Here is a 15,034-nt window from a genome sequence, read left to right on the forward strand (position 1 = left end):
AGCACTCAGGGTGCAAACTGGCTGGCGTAGGAGCTGCCGCCTGGTCTTTGTGGGTGAGACGCAAGGAGGCACCGAGCGCGATCTACAGGCGAAACAGAACAAGGCTTTTCCTTTGGTCCCTCCGCCCCGGAGAGGAAGGGGATACGGAGAGCCAGGATGTCCGGGGTGGACTGCTATAGGCAGGCTAGCCGATAAATATACTGCGCATTGCTAATATGCTATCCACTCCATCTCCTATATTTTTGAGGGCGTTTGTCTGCCTGCCTGTCTGTTCAAGAACGCCTGCAGAACGATAAGAGCTGGGACCCCCACATTTGATAGGCAGCAAGGTGAGGGGTTGCTTGGGCCAGCCAGCCCAGTAGGACGTGCCTGGAATGGGACTGCTTCTCAGAAAACCGTCCAGAAAAGAGACAGCATCCCCAGGCAGGTGAAAGGGCCAAGCTGGGGGTGCAGCCCCCAATCTGGGACTGCCCCAGCCCCGAGCCTCCCCCCCCCCCAAAGTCCTTTAGAGAGGCTCTTGTGACGTAGTGAGGGAACCTGGCTGGTTTCTATGCTGCTGGCTCTGGGGTAACCCCCACTGGCTGCCATGGGTACCACGACCCAGCAAAACAGGATGAGTCACTATGCAAAGGGACCTCTCAACCGGTATGGCCAGACACCCCCCATGGAGAGGAACAAAGGAAGGTGGATGCTGCCCTGGCTGGGGGGCAGGGCTGGAAGAGGGTTAGTTAGTGGCTGGCTGGGAGCATGGAGGAGACAGCCTAGGGAAAGGGGCTGGAGTTTAGGGGCCCAGTCTCCCCCATCTCAAGGGGGCCTGAGGCATCCTAGCCCAGCTCTGTGACCAGATTCCATCTGTGCTGTGCTGTATCCTGGAGAGGCAATAAACTTCCTCTATTCCACCGGCTGGTGCAGTCTGTTTGTGCCATTTCAGGGTGCAGGAGACGGGGGACCCCCAACGCGCAGTCACAGCACTCCACCCTGATTCGTACGGGGACGTTGCTGGCTGTTCTCTGTCAGGGAGAGAGAGGAAAACGCACCGTTTGCTCCTCGGTCTCAGTGGGAGCTCGGAACGTCTTCTCCTCTCGTGGTTCTGCAGCTGGGCTGCTGGCATCCCGCAAGGAGAGGAGCAAGGAACAGAGCAGCGGGTGAGGGAACTGGGGTTAGGGGTGGATTTTAGTGATGGGCAAAGGCATGTGTCATTTGGTAAATCACAGAAAGAACGTAAGAACGGCCGTACTGGGTCAGACCAAAGGTCCATCTAGCCCAGTCGCCTGTCTGCCGACAGTGGCCAGCACCAGGTGCCCAGAGGGGGTGGACCGAAGACAATGATCAAGCGATTTGTCTCCTGCCATCTCTCTCCAGCCTCTGACAAACAGAGGCCAGGGACACCATTTTATCCCCTGGCTAATAGCCTTTTATGGACCTAACCGCCAGGAAATTATCTAGCTTCTCTTTAAACTCTATTCTAGTCCTAGCCTTCACAGCCTCCTCTGGCAAGGAGTTCCACAGGTTGACTACACGCTGTGTGAAGAAGAACTTTCTTTTATTAGTTTTAAACCTGCTCCCCATTCATTTCATTTGGTGTCCTCTAGCTCTTCTATTTAGGGAAAGCATTCCAGCTGCAACGGGGACGGTTGGGTGCCCCCTTTTGCGCAAGGCGAATGTAACACAGGCTGCACAGGGGTCTGGTGTCCCGGAAATCCTTCTTCCTGAAGCGAAAACCTGCCTGAGGCTGGTTGTTTGCTCTCTTGGGGATACTGCATAATGAGCTACCCAACCCAAGAGCCGCCCAGCCACTGCCTGCACGATCGATCAACGCCGGCGCAGGATCCGACCTGGGGCCGGATCCAACCTGGGGTTGGGGTCACTTTAGTGCCACCCTCATTCCCCCCCCATTGAGAATGTGGGCCCAACTGGTAGAGGAGTGGGGGGCGACCCCTCCGCCCATGGTGGGGTAACACGCAGGGGATGTCTTGGGGATGCAGAGCTGGGTGAGCTGAGCCCCCGTTAGTCACCACACGCCATTTGAAGGGCAGGGTGTTGTCGCGGTCTCACCACGGCAGGTGTGGGAATTTTCTGTTACTATCTGGCTGAACTCTATGCGTGCCTCAGTTTCCCTCATACCTTACCTTCCTGCCCCGTGTGGTGGAAAGGAAGGACTGTGGCTCTCTGAGTACACAGGGTTGTGTGGGTCACCTCCCTAGCTTGGTGGGATAAGAACATAAGAGCGGCCAGACGGGGTCCGACCACAGGTCCATGCAGCCCAGTGTCTTGTCTGCCCACAGCGGCCATTGCCAGGGGCCCCAGAGGGGGTGAACTGAACAGGGAACGATCAAGCGATTTCTCTCCTGCCATCCACCTCCACCCTCTGACAAACAGAGGCTGGGGACACCATTCCTTACCCAGCCTGGCTAATAGCCATTAATGGACTTAACCTCCATGAATGTATCTAGTTCTCTTTTAAACCCTGTTATAGTCCTGGCCTTCACAACCTCCTCAGGCAAGGAGTTCCACAGATTGACTATGCACTATGGGAAGAAGAACTTCTTTTTATTTGTTTCAAACCTGCTGCCCATTAATTTCATTGGGTGGCCCCTAGTTCTTATATGATGGGAACAAGTAAATAACTTTTGAGGAATGGAATCCGTAAGGAACTGGCTGGCACACACCCAGATCCACAAGGGGTCCGTGGAGACGACACTAGCTCCAGTGAGACACGGCTCCCCCCTCGCGACGGGGGGCACACTGGGCTGAGAGGGAGGAGGGGATTAAGACTTGAGGCCTGGGAGTTCTCTCCTGGGGACTGACTCCGGTGAACAGAGCGACATGCAGAGCCTGGAGGCGGCGATCACGCCAGCTTTCCCTGGGCTATGCGGGAGGGCGGATGTGTTAACCATCACTTTAAGCAGGGGGCCTATCACTCCATGGCAGCAGCTTCTTGTCCGTTTTATTTGGGCCTATAAACCTCTAGACACAGGAGAGGCGCTGAGGTGCATCCCAGTTCATTTCAGCTCCCAGAATCCTAGAATTGGAAGAGCCCTCGCGAGGGCATCAAGTGCCATCCCCTGTCCTTCCAGCAAGACCAAGTACCAGATCGTCCCTGACAGGTGTCTGTCCAACCTGCTCTTCAATATCTCCAGGGATGGAGATTCCATAACCCCCAATTTATTCCAGTGTTTAACCACCCTGACAGGTAGGAACTTTTTCCTCATGTCCAACCTAAACCTCCCTTGCTGCAATTTAAGCCCATTGCTTCTTGGCCTGTCCTCTGAGGCCAAGGGGAACAATTTTTCTCCCTCCTCCTTGTGACACCCTTTTAGGTACCTGAAAACTGCTCTCATGTCCCCCCTCGGTCTTCTCTTTTCCAAAGGAAACAAGCCCAATTCTTTCCGTCTTCTCTCACAGCTCGGCTACGTCTGCACTGGCATGATTTTCCGGAAATGCTTTTAACAGAAAAGTTTTCCGTTAAAAGCATTTTCGGAAAAGCGCGTCTAGATTGGCAGGACGCTTTTCCGCAAAAAAAGCCCCAATTGCCATTTTCGCGATCGGGGCTTTTTTGCGGAAAACAAATCTCTGCTGTCTACACTGGCCCTTTTGCGTAAAAGTTTTCCGAAAAAGACTTTTGCCCGAATGGGAGCAGCATAGTATTTCCGCAAACGCACTGACAATCTTACATGAGCTCGTCAGTGCTTTTGCGCAAATTCAAGCGGCCAGTGTAGACAGCTGGCAAGTTTTTCCGCAAAAGCAGATGATTTTGCGGAAAAACTTGCCAGTCTAGACACAGCCCTCATGTCTTCTAGACCCTTCATCATTCTTGTTGCTCTTCTCCGGACTTTCTCCAATTTCTCCACATCTTTCCTGCAATGCGGTGCCCAGAACTGGACACAACACTCCAGGTGAGGCTCAATCAGTGCAGAGCAGACTGGCAGAATGACTTCTCATGTCTTGCTCACCACCCTCTTGTTCATGCCGCCCACAATCAGGGTTTTCCCTTTTTTTGCAACAGCGTCCCACTGTTGACTCATATTTAGCTTGTGGTCCACTCTAACCCCAAGATCCCTTTCTGCAGGGCTCCTCCCTAGACAGTCGCTTCCTGTTTTGTCCGTGTGAAGGGAATTGTTCTTCCCTAAGTGGAACGCTTTGCATTTGTGCTTATTAAATTTCGTCCTATTGACCTCCGGCCATTTCTCCACTGTGTCCAGATCAGTTTGAATGCTGACCCTCTCCCCCAAAGCACTTGCAAGCCCTCCCCCTCCGTGTAGTACCATCCGCAAACTTTCTAAGCATGCTCCCTATGCCATTCGGTAAATCGTTGATGAGGCTATTGAATAGACCTGGTCCCAAAACAGACCCCTGCGGAACCCCACTTGTTCCAAGGGGTCTCACTGTTACATGGAGTGCCTAGCTCCCTCCCTTAGGCCATGTCTACACTGCGGATCATGGTGACTTAATTTACATCGGCACCAAGCTGCCGCAGTTATTATAGAACCATAGAGCTGGAAGAGACTTCAGGAGTCATCAAGTCCAGCCCCCTGCCCAAGGCAGGACCAATCCCAACTAAATCAACCCAGCCAGGGCTTTGTCAAGCCGAGACTTAAACACCTCTAGGGATGGAGACTCCACTACTTCCCTAGGGAACCCATCCCAGCGCTTCCTCACCCACCTAGGGAAATAGTTTTTCCTAATCTCCAACCTAGACCTCCCCCACTGTAACTTGAGACCAGTGCTCCGCCCTCTGTCATCTTCACTATTGTGAACAGCCTCTCTGCATCCCCTTTGGAATCTCCCTTCAGGAAGGTGAAGGCTGCTCTCAAATCCCCCCTCCCTCTTCTCTTCTGCAGATTAAACAAACCCAAATCCCTCAGCCGCTCCTCGTAGGTCATGTGCTCCAGCCCCCGAATCATTCTGGTCGCCCTCCGCTGGACCCTCTCCAATGCGTCCACATCCTTTCTGTAGCGGGGGGCCCAGAACTGGACACAATACTCCAGATGTGGCCTCCCCAGAGCCAAATAAAGGGAATAATCACTTCTCTGGATCTGCTGGCAATGCTCCTCCTAATGCACCTAATATGCCATTCACCATCTTGGCTACAAGGGCGCCCTGTTGACTCCTATCCAGCTTCTCATCCACTGTATCCCCAGGGCCTGTTCTGCCGAACGGCTGCTTAGCCAGTCGGTCCCCAGCCTGTACCAATACTTGGGATTCTTCCGTCCCACGGGCAGGACTCTGCCCTTGTCTTTGTGCAACTTCAACAGATTTCTTTTGGCCCAAATCTCCGACTTGTCTAGGTCACTCTGGACCCTCCCTGCCCTCCAGCGTATCTACCTCTCCCCCCAGCTTAGTGTCATCTGCAAACTTGCTGAGGGTGCAATCCATCCCCTCCTCCAGGTCATGATTACATTGCTTGGGCCTGCCTACGGTTTGCTCCCTGTGCTGGCGGTGCGCTTGCATGATCGACTGTCCAGTACTGTGTGGGGCATTGTGGGAAGGCTCTGAAAGCTAGTGATGGTCCCCGTAAGCAATGCTGTGTCTACGCTGACACTGCATCCATCTAGCTGCCTCTGCACCAAACTGGGAGGTGGAGTTATTAAGGCAGGGCAGCCGGGTTACCTTGGTGGGAGAGAAATGTAAGCGCAGATGCTTCTGAGCAAGGTGGATGTACAGGCCTGGCAGCGCCCTAGCTTTGTAGCGTAGCACAACCTTAGTGGGTGAGTGTTTCGTCCCGGAAGAAACCCTGGCATTGCTGAGTTTGGTGATAAAGGATTCCCGGGACTGGATGCAGTGGGAGTGTTTGTCCTCTGCCTTGGACTCGAGCTGTTGCCACCTGGGACAAAGCAACCCTCGCATGCTGTTTGCCCACCGCTGTTCCGGGACAGAACTGAACACGTTTCCCTGAGACCAGAGCCAGACTCATGGATTTCTTCTCCACTGGGAAGGTGAGCGGAAAGACTTTAGACATTGGCTGCTCTGCAGGGGGGTGACAGGTTCGTACGGGAAGAAGGGGCAACAATAATTAGTCATTTAATTGTATAAAGACATAAAACAGCCCAGAAATGCAACCTGGGACTAAGATATTACCGGTGCATTGATGGCTACTGCGTGCTCCAAAGCTGCATGCACTGGGGGGCAACAAAGGGGCTTGATTCCCCATTGGAAATTATCTTTCTGCAGCTGCCTCTGTAGGGCTCAGAGAGCACCGTAGGTGTAAAAACAAGAACGGCCAGACTGGGTCAGACCAACGTTCCATCCAGCCCGATATCCTGTCTGCCGACAGTGGCCAATGCCAGATGCCCTAGAGGGAGGGGACACAACCGGTAATCCTCGTGTGATCCCTCCCCTGTCACCCACCTGTGGAGAAACAGAGGCTAGGGGCACCATTCCTACCCAACCTGGCTAATAGCCATCGATGGACCTCACCTCCAGGAATCTAGCTAGCTCTTTTTTGAACCCTGTTAAAGTTCTAGCCTTCACCGCATCCTCTGGCGAGGAGTTCCACAGGTTGACAGTGCACTGAGTGAAAAAAACCTTCCTTTTGTTTGTTTTAAACCTACTGCCTATTCATTTCATTTGGTGACCCGTGGTTCCTAGGTAATGGAACCTCGTCAAAGCTGCGGCGTTACCCAGGGCGGGGGGGGAGTTTTGTCAGACTGCTCTGAAAGACCTGGGACCAATTTCTCACGGACACAAAGCTGCGTCCCTGCTGGGCTGCGCTGCCCTTCCCTATCCTGCCGGAGGGAGCTGGGTTTTGACAGGCTGTATGTGACGATGCCCGTAACGCCTTCCTTGGGGTGTTTGGCTCTGAAGAGATGCGGAGGTGCCACTCCCAAACGTGATCCAGTGTTTCTGGTCTGGTCCATTCTTCCCCTGTTTTCAGTGTGGTCGCGAGCCCCCAGCGCGCCTGGGAAGAAGCCAGTCTGTGGCAAATCCAGCCAGACTGTGTTCGCAGCCAGGGTATGAAAGCCACACCAAGGCTGGTGGTCCACGCTGACAATGATCAGGTGACGGTTCCTGGTTACTAAGCAACCCGCATCATCCAATGCCGGGATTCGTTCATCTGTATCTGTCACACGGCTGTCAACACAGAGTTGCCTTGCGCTGGGGGCAGCACTGGCCATGCGAGCAAATGATCACCTGTCATTTTTAACACCTGGAGGGCTGGCTGATGGTCTCCCCAGTTGAATTCCCCGGTAGCGGTGCCCCATCGCTCTGTAAAGAGGAACCGTTACCCTGTGGCGTAGTGGCAGGCCCGGCACAGCCCCTTGGCTCCCGCAGCACTGGGGCCAGGCGCCGTTTTGGTGCCGGGCTTTCCCCATCAGACCCCGCCACACCCATCTTGAGATCTGTTTGTTTAGCTGGTGACAGTGGGGGGCTACTAGGACATTCCTCCAGAGATGGGGGTGTCACGGAGCGTGGGGGAGCCCCCGGGCCTGCACCCCCATCTGCAGCCAGCAGGCGGCAGGGAGAACGGAAGGTTTATTGGTCCACGGGGTCACAGGGCAGCACCCAGAGCAGCCAGTGTCCTTCCTCTCGCGGAGAAGGGCCCCGGGTCCCTTTCCTGCTCTAAGCCCCTTCTCCCCTCCTAGCCCAGCCGAGCCTGACCCCCCACCCCGCCCACCCCCCAGCCTGGAGTCAGCCCCCCCTCCCCCCACCTCCGACCCTTTGTCTCCCTTCCTGGCCGGAGTTGTTATCTCTGTGTCTGGCCCTCAGGTGTGAGAGGCTGAATACACTTCCGGAGTGAGTCACCCCCCTCCTCCAGACAGTGTCCCCCTGCCCTGGAGAGTAGGAACCCAACGAAGCAACACAATCCCCGCCACGTCCCATCTCATCTCCGCTACACAAACCCCGCCACGTCCCATCTCCGCTACACAATCCCTGCCACGTCCCATCTCCTCTACACAATCCCTGCCACGTCCCATCTCCTCTACACAATCCCTGCCACGTCCCATCTCCACTACACAATCCCTGCCACGTCCCATCTCCTCTACACAATCCCCGCCACGTCCCGTCTCCGCTACACAATCCCCGCCACGTCCCATCTCCGCTACACAATCCCCATATCACCACATCTCCACTTCACAATCCCCGCCACGTCACACAGGTTCTTCTGTAGCGGACGCGCTGAGTCTCTGTAAACACCTTGATGCTCTTAGCCAGTTTGAATCCTTCTTGTGTCTCCTTCCTCTGGGTCACACACTGCTTCTCGGCTCCTTTGGTTTCCATTTCCAATTCCTTTATGGCTGATCCTTTCCCCCGGTGGGGAGTTGGGGGCGTGGCCAGGATTTAGGGACCAAGTTGTCCAAGAAGTTTCTGTTTTCTGGGTTGCCGCACAGCGTTGCGACTCCTGCATCCATCTTCTCCTCCAGTCTGGACACCAGCTTGCATTTCATCCGCCAGAAACCTCTGCTGCCTTCCAACCAAAGCAAAACACCCCCCAACCAGCCATCGCTGCTCGCTGGTGTGGAATCTTACCGAAAACTGGGATCACGGTCCTTTAGAGCATAAGAACAGCCAGACTGGGCCAGACCAAAGGGCCCTCTAGCTCAGTGTCCTGTCTTCTAACAGTGGCCCATGCCAGGTGCCCCAGAGGAAGTGAGCAGAATAGGGAGTCACCAAGTGATCCCGCACCTGTCACCCACTCCCGGCTCCTGACAAACAGAGGCTAGGGACACCAATCCTGCCCATCCTGGCTAATAGCCATTGATGGACCTAACCTCCATGCATTGACCAAGCTCTTTTTTTAACCCTGTTATCGTCTTGAACATCACAACATCCTCTGGCAGGGAGTTCCACAGGTTGACGGTGCAGTGTGTGAACTCTCTAAACTCCCACTGAAACTCACCGGCTACATCTACACTGGCATGATTTTCCGCAAATGCTTTTAACGGAAAAGTTTTCCATTAAAAGCATTTGCGGAAAAGAGCGTCTAGATTGGCACGGGCGCTTTTCCGCAAAAAACATTTTTGCGATCGGGGCTTTTTTGCGCAAAAGAAATCTGAGCTGTTTACACTGGCCCTTTTGCACAAAAGCTTTGCGCAAAAGGACTTTTGCCCGAACGGGAGCAGCATAGTATTTCCGCAAGAAGCACTGATTTCAGACAGTAGGAAGTCAGTGTTCTTGTGGAAATTCAAGCGGCCAGTGTAGACAGCTGGCAAGTTTTTCTGCAAAAGCCACTGCTTTTGCGGAAAAACTTGCCAGTCTAGACACAGCCACTGGGTTTACCACTCTTGTTCACTGGGCACTGTCCTGACAACCAAGTCTTAAAGCTCCACTCCTCTCTTGAAAACTGGGATGGCTTGGAACCAGCCACTTCCAAGCCCCAGGGATTTCAGCCACGATGTCCCTTGGTCAAACCTCAATGGATGTGTCTCACCCGGGCAGTTCTAGGGCTCATCACCAGCCCAGCGCCACGACCCTCCCGGAGAACAAACAACAGATGAACCAAACCCAACACTAACACCAAGTCCCTCTATCTGCAAGCAAGGGACCCACAGCTCTGCCCTCGCAAACTCCTCTCTGCCACTGCTCCTGCCCTGCTAACTGGTGTGTATTTGGGGCGGGGGGGAAAGAAAACGCATATGACGGGGGCCACTATGTTTTGCAAAGAAGTTTCAAGCCAGGGAGCTCGACGCTACATCAGAAGCATTTCAACGTTGCAGGGCCGCGTCATTCAGGGTGACCCAAGACAGATTTTGCTCCATGCAGCCAGCCAAAATCCAGCCCCTGGTCCAAGCCCTTCAGAAAGCAGAGTGGGAGGAGAACCGCTGGCACCACGTTGTTCAAGAACACAGCTTTGGCCAGGGATGGTTTATCCCAGCTGCTTCCTAACAGCTGGCTGTTACGGGCATCCACGTGACACGACACCAATTTTGTCATACACACTCATTCGGATGTGGAACAGAGAGAGTGCTTGTGAAAACACGGCAGGATCAGAGGCTAAAGTAAAGAAAGAACAAGTTAAAACTTACTTAGACAAGTTAAGATACCTTCAAGCCACCAGGGCCTGATGAAATAATAATTCAGACTGATCTGGACACACTAGAGAAATGGTCGGAGGTCAGTAGAATGAAGTTCAATAAGGACAAATGCAAAATACTCCACCTAGGGAGGAATAATCCGTTTCACACTGAGGCTGTGTCTAGACTGGCAAGCTTTTCCGGAAAATCAGCTGCTTTTCCGGAAAAACTTGCCAGCTGTCTACACTGGCCGTTTGAATTTCCGGAAAAGCGCTGACGATCTCATGTAAGATTCTCAGTGCTTTTCCGGAAATACCATGCTGCTCCCGTTTGGGCAAAAGTCTTTTTCCGAAAGACTTTTGTGCAAAAGGGCCAGTGTAGACAGCACAGGACTGTTTTCCACAAAAAAGCCCCGATCGTGAAAATGGCGATCGGGGCTTTTTTGCGGAAAAGCGTCCATGGCCAATCTAGACACGCTTTTCCGAAAATGCTTTTAACGGAAAAACTTTTCCGTTAAACGTATTTCCGTAAAATCATGCCAGTCTAGATGCAGCCATACAGAATGGGAAGCGGCCGCCCAGGAAGAAGTCCTGAAGAAAGGGATCTAGGGGTCATAGTGTATCACAAGCTAAATATGAGTCAACAGCATGACCCTGTTGCAAAAGAGCAAACATCATTCTGGGAGTGTTGTCAAAAAGACACGAGAAAGTGATTCTGCAGCTCAACTCTGCGCGGATTAGGCTTCAGCTGGACTTTTATGTCCGGTTCTGGGAGCCACATTTCAGGAAACATGCGGACAAACTGGAAAGGGTCCAGAAAAGAGCTACAGGAATGATGAAAGGTCTAGAAAACATGACCTATGTGGGAAGATTGAGAGAAGTGGGCTTGTTTAGTCCGGAAAGGAGAAGACGGAGAGGGGACATGCTAGCAGTTTTCAAGTACCTAAAAGGGTGTTATTAGGAGGGAGAAATATTATTCTCCTTAACCTCTGAGGATAGAGCAAGAAGCAATGGGCTTAAATCGCAGCAAAGGGGTTTAAGTTGGACATTAGGAAAATTCCTGTCAGGGTGGTTGAACTCTGGAATACATTGCCTAGGGAGGTTGTGAAATCTGCATCATTGGAGATTTTAAAGAGCAGATCGGATAAACACCTGTCAGGGATGGTCTCGATGGTGCTTAGTTCTGCTGTGAGTGCAAGGGACTGGATTTGACGACCTCTCGAAGTCCTGTCCCCTCCTACGAGTCTGTGAAAACTCAGCTTCTTATTTATGCGAGCGTTACCTTCTCCATCACAATCTGTAGGACATCCATGCACCCTGGTACTTTTGTAAATGAAATTGGCCTTTAATGTGGGAACCACGTGTGACGGCGCGTCGGGGTTCCTCCGATCCTGTAGCCCCGGAGCAGCAAGAACAGACTCCATCAGCCAGTAGAATAGAGGGGTTTAGTGCTTCTCCCGGATACAGCCCGGCACAGATGTGACGTGGCTACAGGAGTCAGGGCCAGGATGCCTCAGGCTTATCGGAGAACAGCTGCCGGCGGGAGCGCAGCACCTCTCGGATCTCGGCCTGCTGGGCCAGGGTGAGCCGGTCCGAGAGGGAAATTGACTCCAGCAAAGAGTCCTCTCCGGTCCCAGGGAACAGACCCACCAGGGGTCCTCCCCCTGCTCCTCCCAGGGCTTACACACGGCCAGCACCAAGTTCTCCCTGTCCCAGTACGGCTTCATCATGTTAACATGATACACCCGCTGGCTGCACATCCGGCCCGTCAGCTCCACCACATAGTTCATCTCGTTCAGCTGCTTAACGACCCTGACGGGGCCGTCCCAGGCGGTTTGCAGCTTATTCTTCCGCATGGGGATTAGGACCATCACCTGGTCCCCGGAAGCGTAGGCGCGGGCCCGTGCATTGCGGTCGTCCCAGACCTTCCGCTTCCTCTGGGCCCTGCTCAGGGTCTCTCTGGCCAGGCCCATCAGCTCAGCGAGTCTTTCCCGGAAGGCCAGGGTGTTTTCCACCACCGACTCGCCCTCGGGAGAGGCCTTTCCCTCCCACTCATCTCTTAGTAAGTCCAGGGGTCCCCTCACCCGCCTCCTGTGACGGGATGCCCCCTCCCCGCACTGAAGCCCCCAGGGTGCAAGCCCTGTTTGGGGCCTCGAGCACAGAGCTCCGGTGGTGTGCCGGGTGCTCCCACGCCACTGGCAAACCCGGACACCACGGTGAGCAGTGATGCGAGCGTTGCTGGGGGGGGGGGGTGAGCCGGGGGACCCCGGGTCAGGGGTGGATGGGGGAGAGGAAGTAGCCCAGGGCACAACCAGAAGGGTTGGTGGGCTGGCGCGTTTCAGCTAGGCGCCCCGTCAGCTGGACCAGATCACGGAGGATCCGTGTCCTTAGCGCCCTGGGCTGGATCCCGTGAGTGATGACGGGTCCAAGCCACCCTCCCTCTCCGACCTGGAGAGCATTGGATGCTTCGTCCGGCACCTACAACGTAGGACACTGGACTCGAGTTGCACCTGAGCGAGGGCGTGGGGGAATCAGCAGTGGCCGAAGGGGGACTGCCCCAAGAGGGCGGGGCGCAGCCCCACCCTGGACACGGTCACAAGGTGGTGGAGAACGTGGGCGCTAGAGGAATCCCTCCCCGAGCAGAAAAGGGGGGAAGGCCCCGCGTGGGTGGACCATGCATTGTTTGTTCCCCGTTAGAAGCAAAGAGGGGAGGCGAGCCGCCGGAGGCGCCGACCCCAAGCGGCCGTCCAGAAGATGGAGCCGGTCCAGGTTCTGGAGTGGATTAAGGAGACACAAAGGCAAAGCCAGCAACAACAGACGCTACTGATCCAGCAGCTGTTGTTGCAACACCAGGAACAGCAGTGGCAGCTGGTAAGAGAACTAGCGGAACAATTCAAGAGTCAGCAGGACCAGTGGATGCGCCAGACCCGGCCCTCCCCGGGCCAAGGCGAGAAGGGGAATGAAGACGACGGCGGTGCACCGCGATTGACAGTCAGGTTGACTAAGATGGGACCAACGGGCGACCCAGAGGTGTACTTGACTACGTTTGAAAGGCTCGTCACCGCGGCCCGATGGCCAGAGGCCCATTGGGCCACGATACTGGCCCCCTACGTAACCGGACCGGCGCAATTGGCCTACCGCAGCTTAAGCGACCGGGAAGCCTTACATTATTACAAACTGAAGGAAGCCATATTGGACCAAATGGGCATTCTGCCCGAAACATACCGACAGAAGTTTAGAGGCGAATGATACAGCGTCGGGACGCGGCCTCACGTGACGGCCCAGCGACTCGAGCCGCTTGGCGTTGGCTGGATCCCGAACAACGTACGGGGCCACAAATGGCCGAGCTCGTCGTGTTGGAGCAATTTGTAAATATTTTTCCCAGCGGCGGACAGCGCTGGGTGAGGCGGCACCACCCCTCTACCCTGAGCGAGGCCGTGGAGTTAATGAATGACTACGAGGCCGACGAGTTGGTCGAGGGCACGAGCCGGGGGGAAAGGTCTACCCCTGCTGCGCGAGGAGAACCGGCCCGGGGGTTCCAACCCCAGGGAAGCCCCGAGGTGGACGGCAGACGTGGGGCCGGGAAAGGGGGGGCACTCAGGCCATTAGCTCCCCCTCCCCCCGGGAAATACCCCGAGAAAAGCTGGGCTGCCTGGCCGAACGGGGAGCTCCTGGGGCACCTCCCTGTACGTGAACAGCAGGTGGGGTAGGTACTTGTCCCAGTCCTGCAGGTGCTGGTGCATAAAGGTCCTTGGCATCTGCTTCTGAGTCCCACCGAATCTCTCCACCAGCCCGTTGGTCTGGGGGTGATATGCCGAGGCCCAGGTGTGCTGGACCTTGCACTTCTCCCAGGGTCGACATGAAGATCCTTGGTCCGTGAGGACCTCCCGGGGGAACCCCACCCTGCTGAAAATGGTCGGCAGTGCGTCTGCTGCCGTGTCTGCCTCGCTAGAGGGCAACGCTACGGCCTCAGGATAGCGAGTGGCAAAGTCCACCACCTCCAAGACGTATTTCTTCCCCGTCCGGGTCGCTCTGCTGAGGGGTCCCACAATGTCCATCACCCCCTTCTGGAAAGGCTCCTCTATATGGGTAGGGGCCTCAAAGCAGCCATTCCCGGTACAGGAATCTCTGCTCCCACAGGAACCTCTCCTGGCAATCTCCCCAGGTCAGCCCGGTCCCTCAAGGTCCGCAAGGAGGGATCTGCCTGGACTTCAGCAGCTGGGGCAGGGACAGGGACCTGTTCCCCCCCACTACTTGGGTCCGGAGTCCCAGCTTGGCCGGGCTTCGTGTCTGCTGGGGTGGGGGCCCGTGCCCCCTGCTGGGAGCCCTCCCCTGGGTCAGGATCACCAGCCCCTCACTGGCTCTGGCTACAGGTGGTGACCAGGGCCCTGTGGGGTCCGTCTGGCCACTCCTCTAGGTCCCCCCCATCAGCACCTCCGTGGGTAAGTGCCGGTGCACCCCCACTTCGTTGGGGCCCTCCTTAGCCCCCCATTTCAGATGCACCCGGGCTGTGGCCACCTTAATTGGAGTCCTGTCTATGCCCCTACAGGAGTCTGGGCCAGGATGCCTCAGCCCCCTTGAGATGGGTCCCTGGGCCCCTCGATTCCAGACCCCTCCTTAGACTGGTTCCTTCATGATTCCAGCCCCACACTGCCCCTTCCCCCAACACTCCCTTCCTAGTTCCCTCACTGCCCTCAACCAGTTGGGTCTTAGGCAGCCCCCCTGCTGGGAAGTGCTCTGGCCACCGGCCAGTAGGGGTCACTCACAGCCCAAGCACAGGGACCAGTAAGGTACTGACACTACATCACACCGTGTCCAAGGAAGTCTGGGATCAAGGAACCAAGGACAGCCTCAGGCCTGGTCTACACATAGCAATTCACTCCACCCTGCTATGTTGCTCAGGGCTGTGAAGAAGGCACATCCTGTCCAGGGGATGTCATTTAATTAGGCAGACCTAGCCCCTGGTGTAGGCATGGCTAGATTAAGGGAAGAATTCTTTTGTCGGCCTAGCTGCCATCTCCTGGAGAGGTGGATTAACTGCACCATAGAAAACACCCGTCTGACACAGAAGCGTCGACACGT

At 55.3% G+C, this 15,034-nt stretch overlaps 1 protein-coding gene across 5 annotated transcripts in view; it reads right to left on the reverse strand.

The window, feature by feature from the left end:
- Window positions 1-13,373, reverse strand: part of B4GALNT1 (beta-1,4-N-acetyl-galactosaminyltransferase 1) — a 37,809-nt gene extending 24,436 nt beyond the window's left edge. For all 5 annotated transcript variants that reach the window (XM_075901754.2, XM_075901751.2, XM_075901750.2 and 2 more), the window contains exon 1: window positions 13,178-13,373. The gene's annotated coding sequence lies outside the window, so the exon portion shown is untranslated. The remainder of the gene's footprint in view (window positions 1-13,177) is intronic.
- Window positions 13,374-15,034: the final 1,661 nt, after the last annotated feature.

The sequence above is a fragment of the Pelodiscus sinensis genome, chromosome 31 (genome assembly GCF_052426305.1).
Source record: "Pelodiscus sinensis isolate ZL-2025 chromosome 31, ASM5242630v1, whole genome shotgun sequence".
Taxonomy (NCBI): Eukaryota; Metazoa; Chordata; order Testudines; family Trionychidae; genus Pelodiscus; species Pelodiscus sinensis.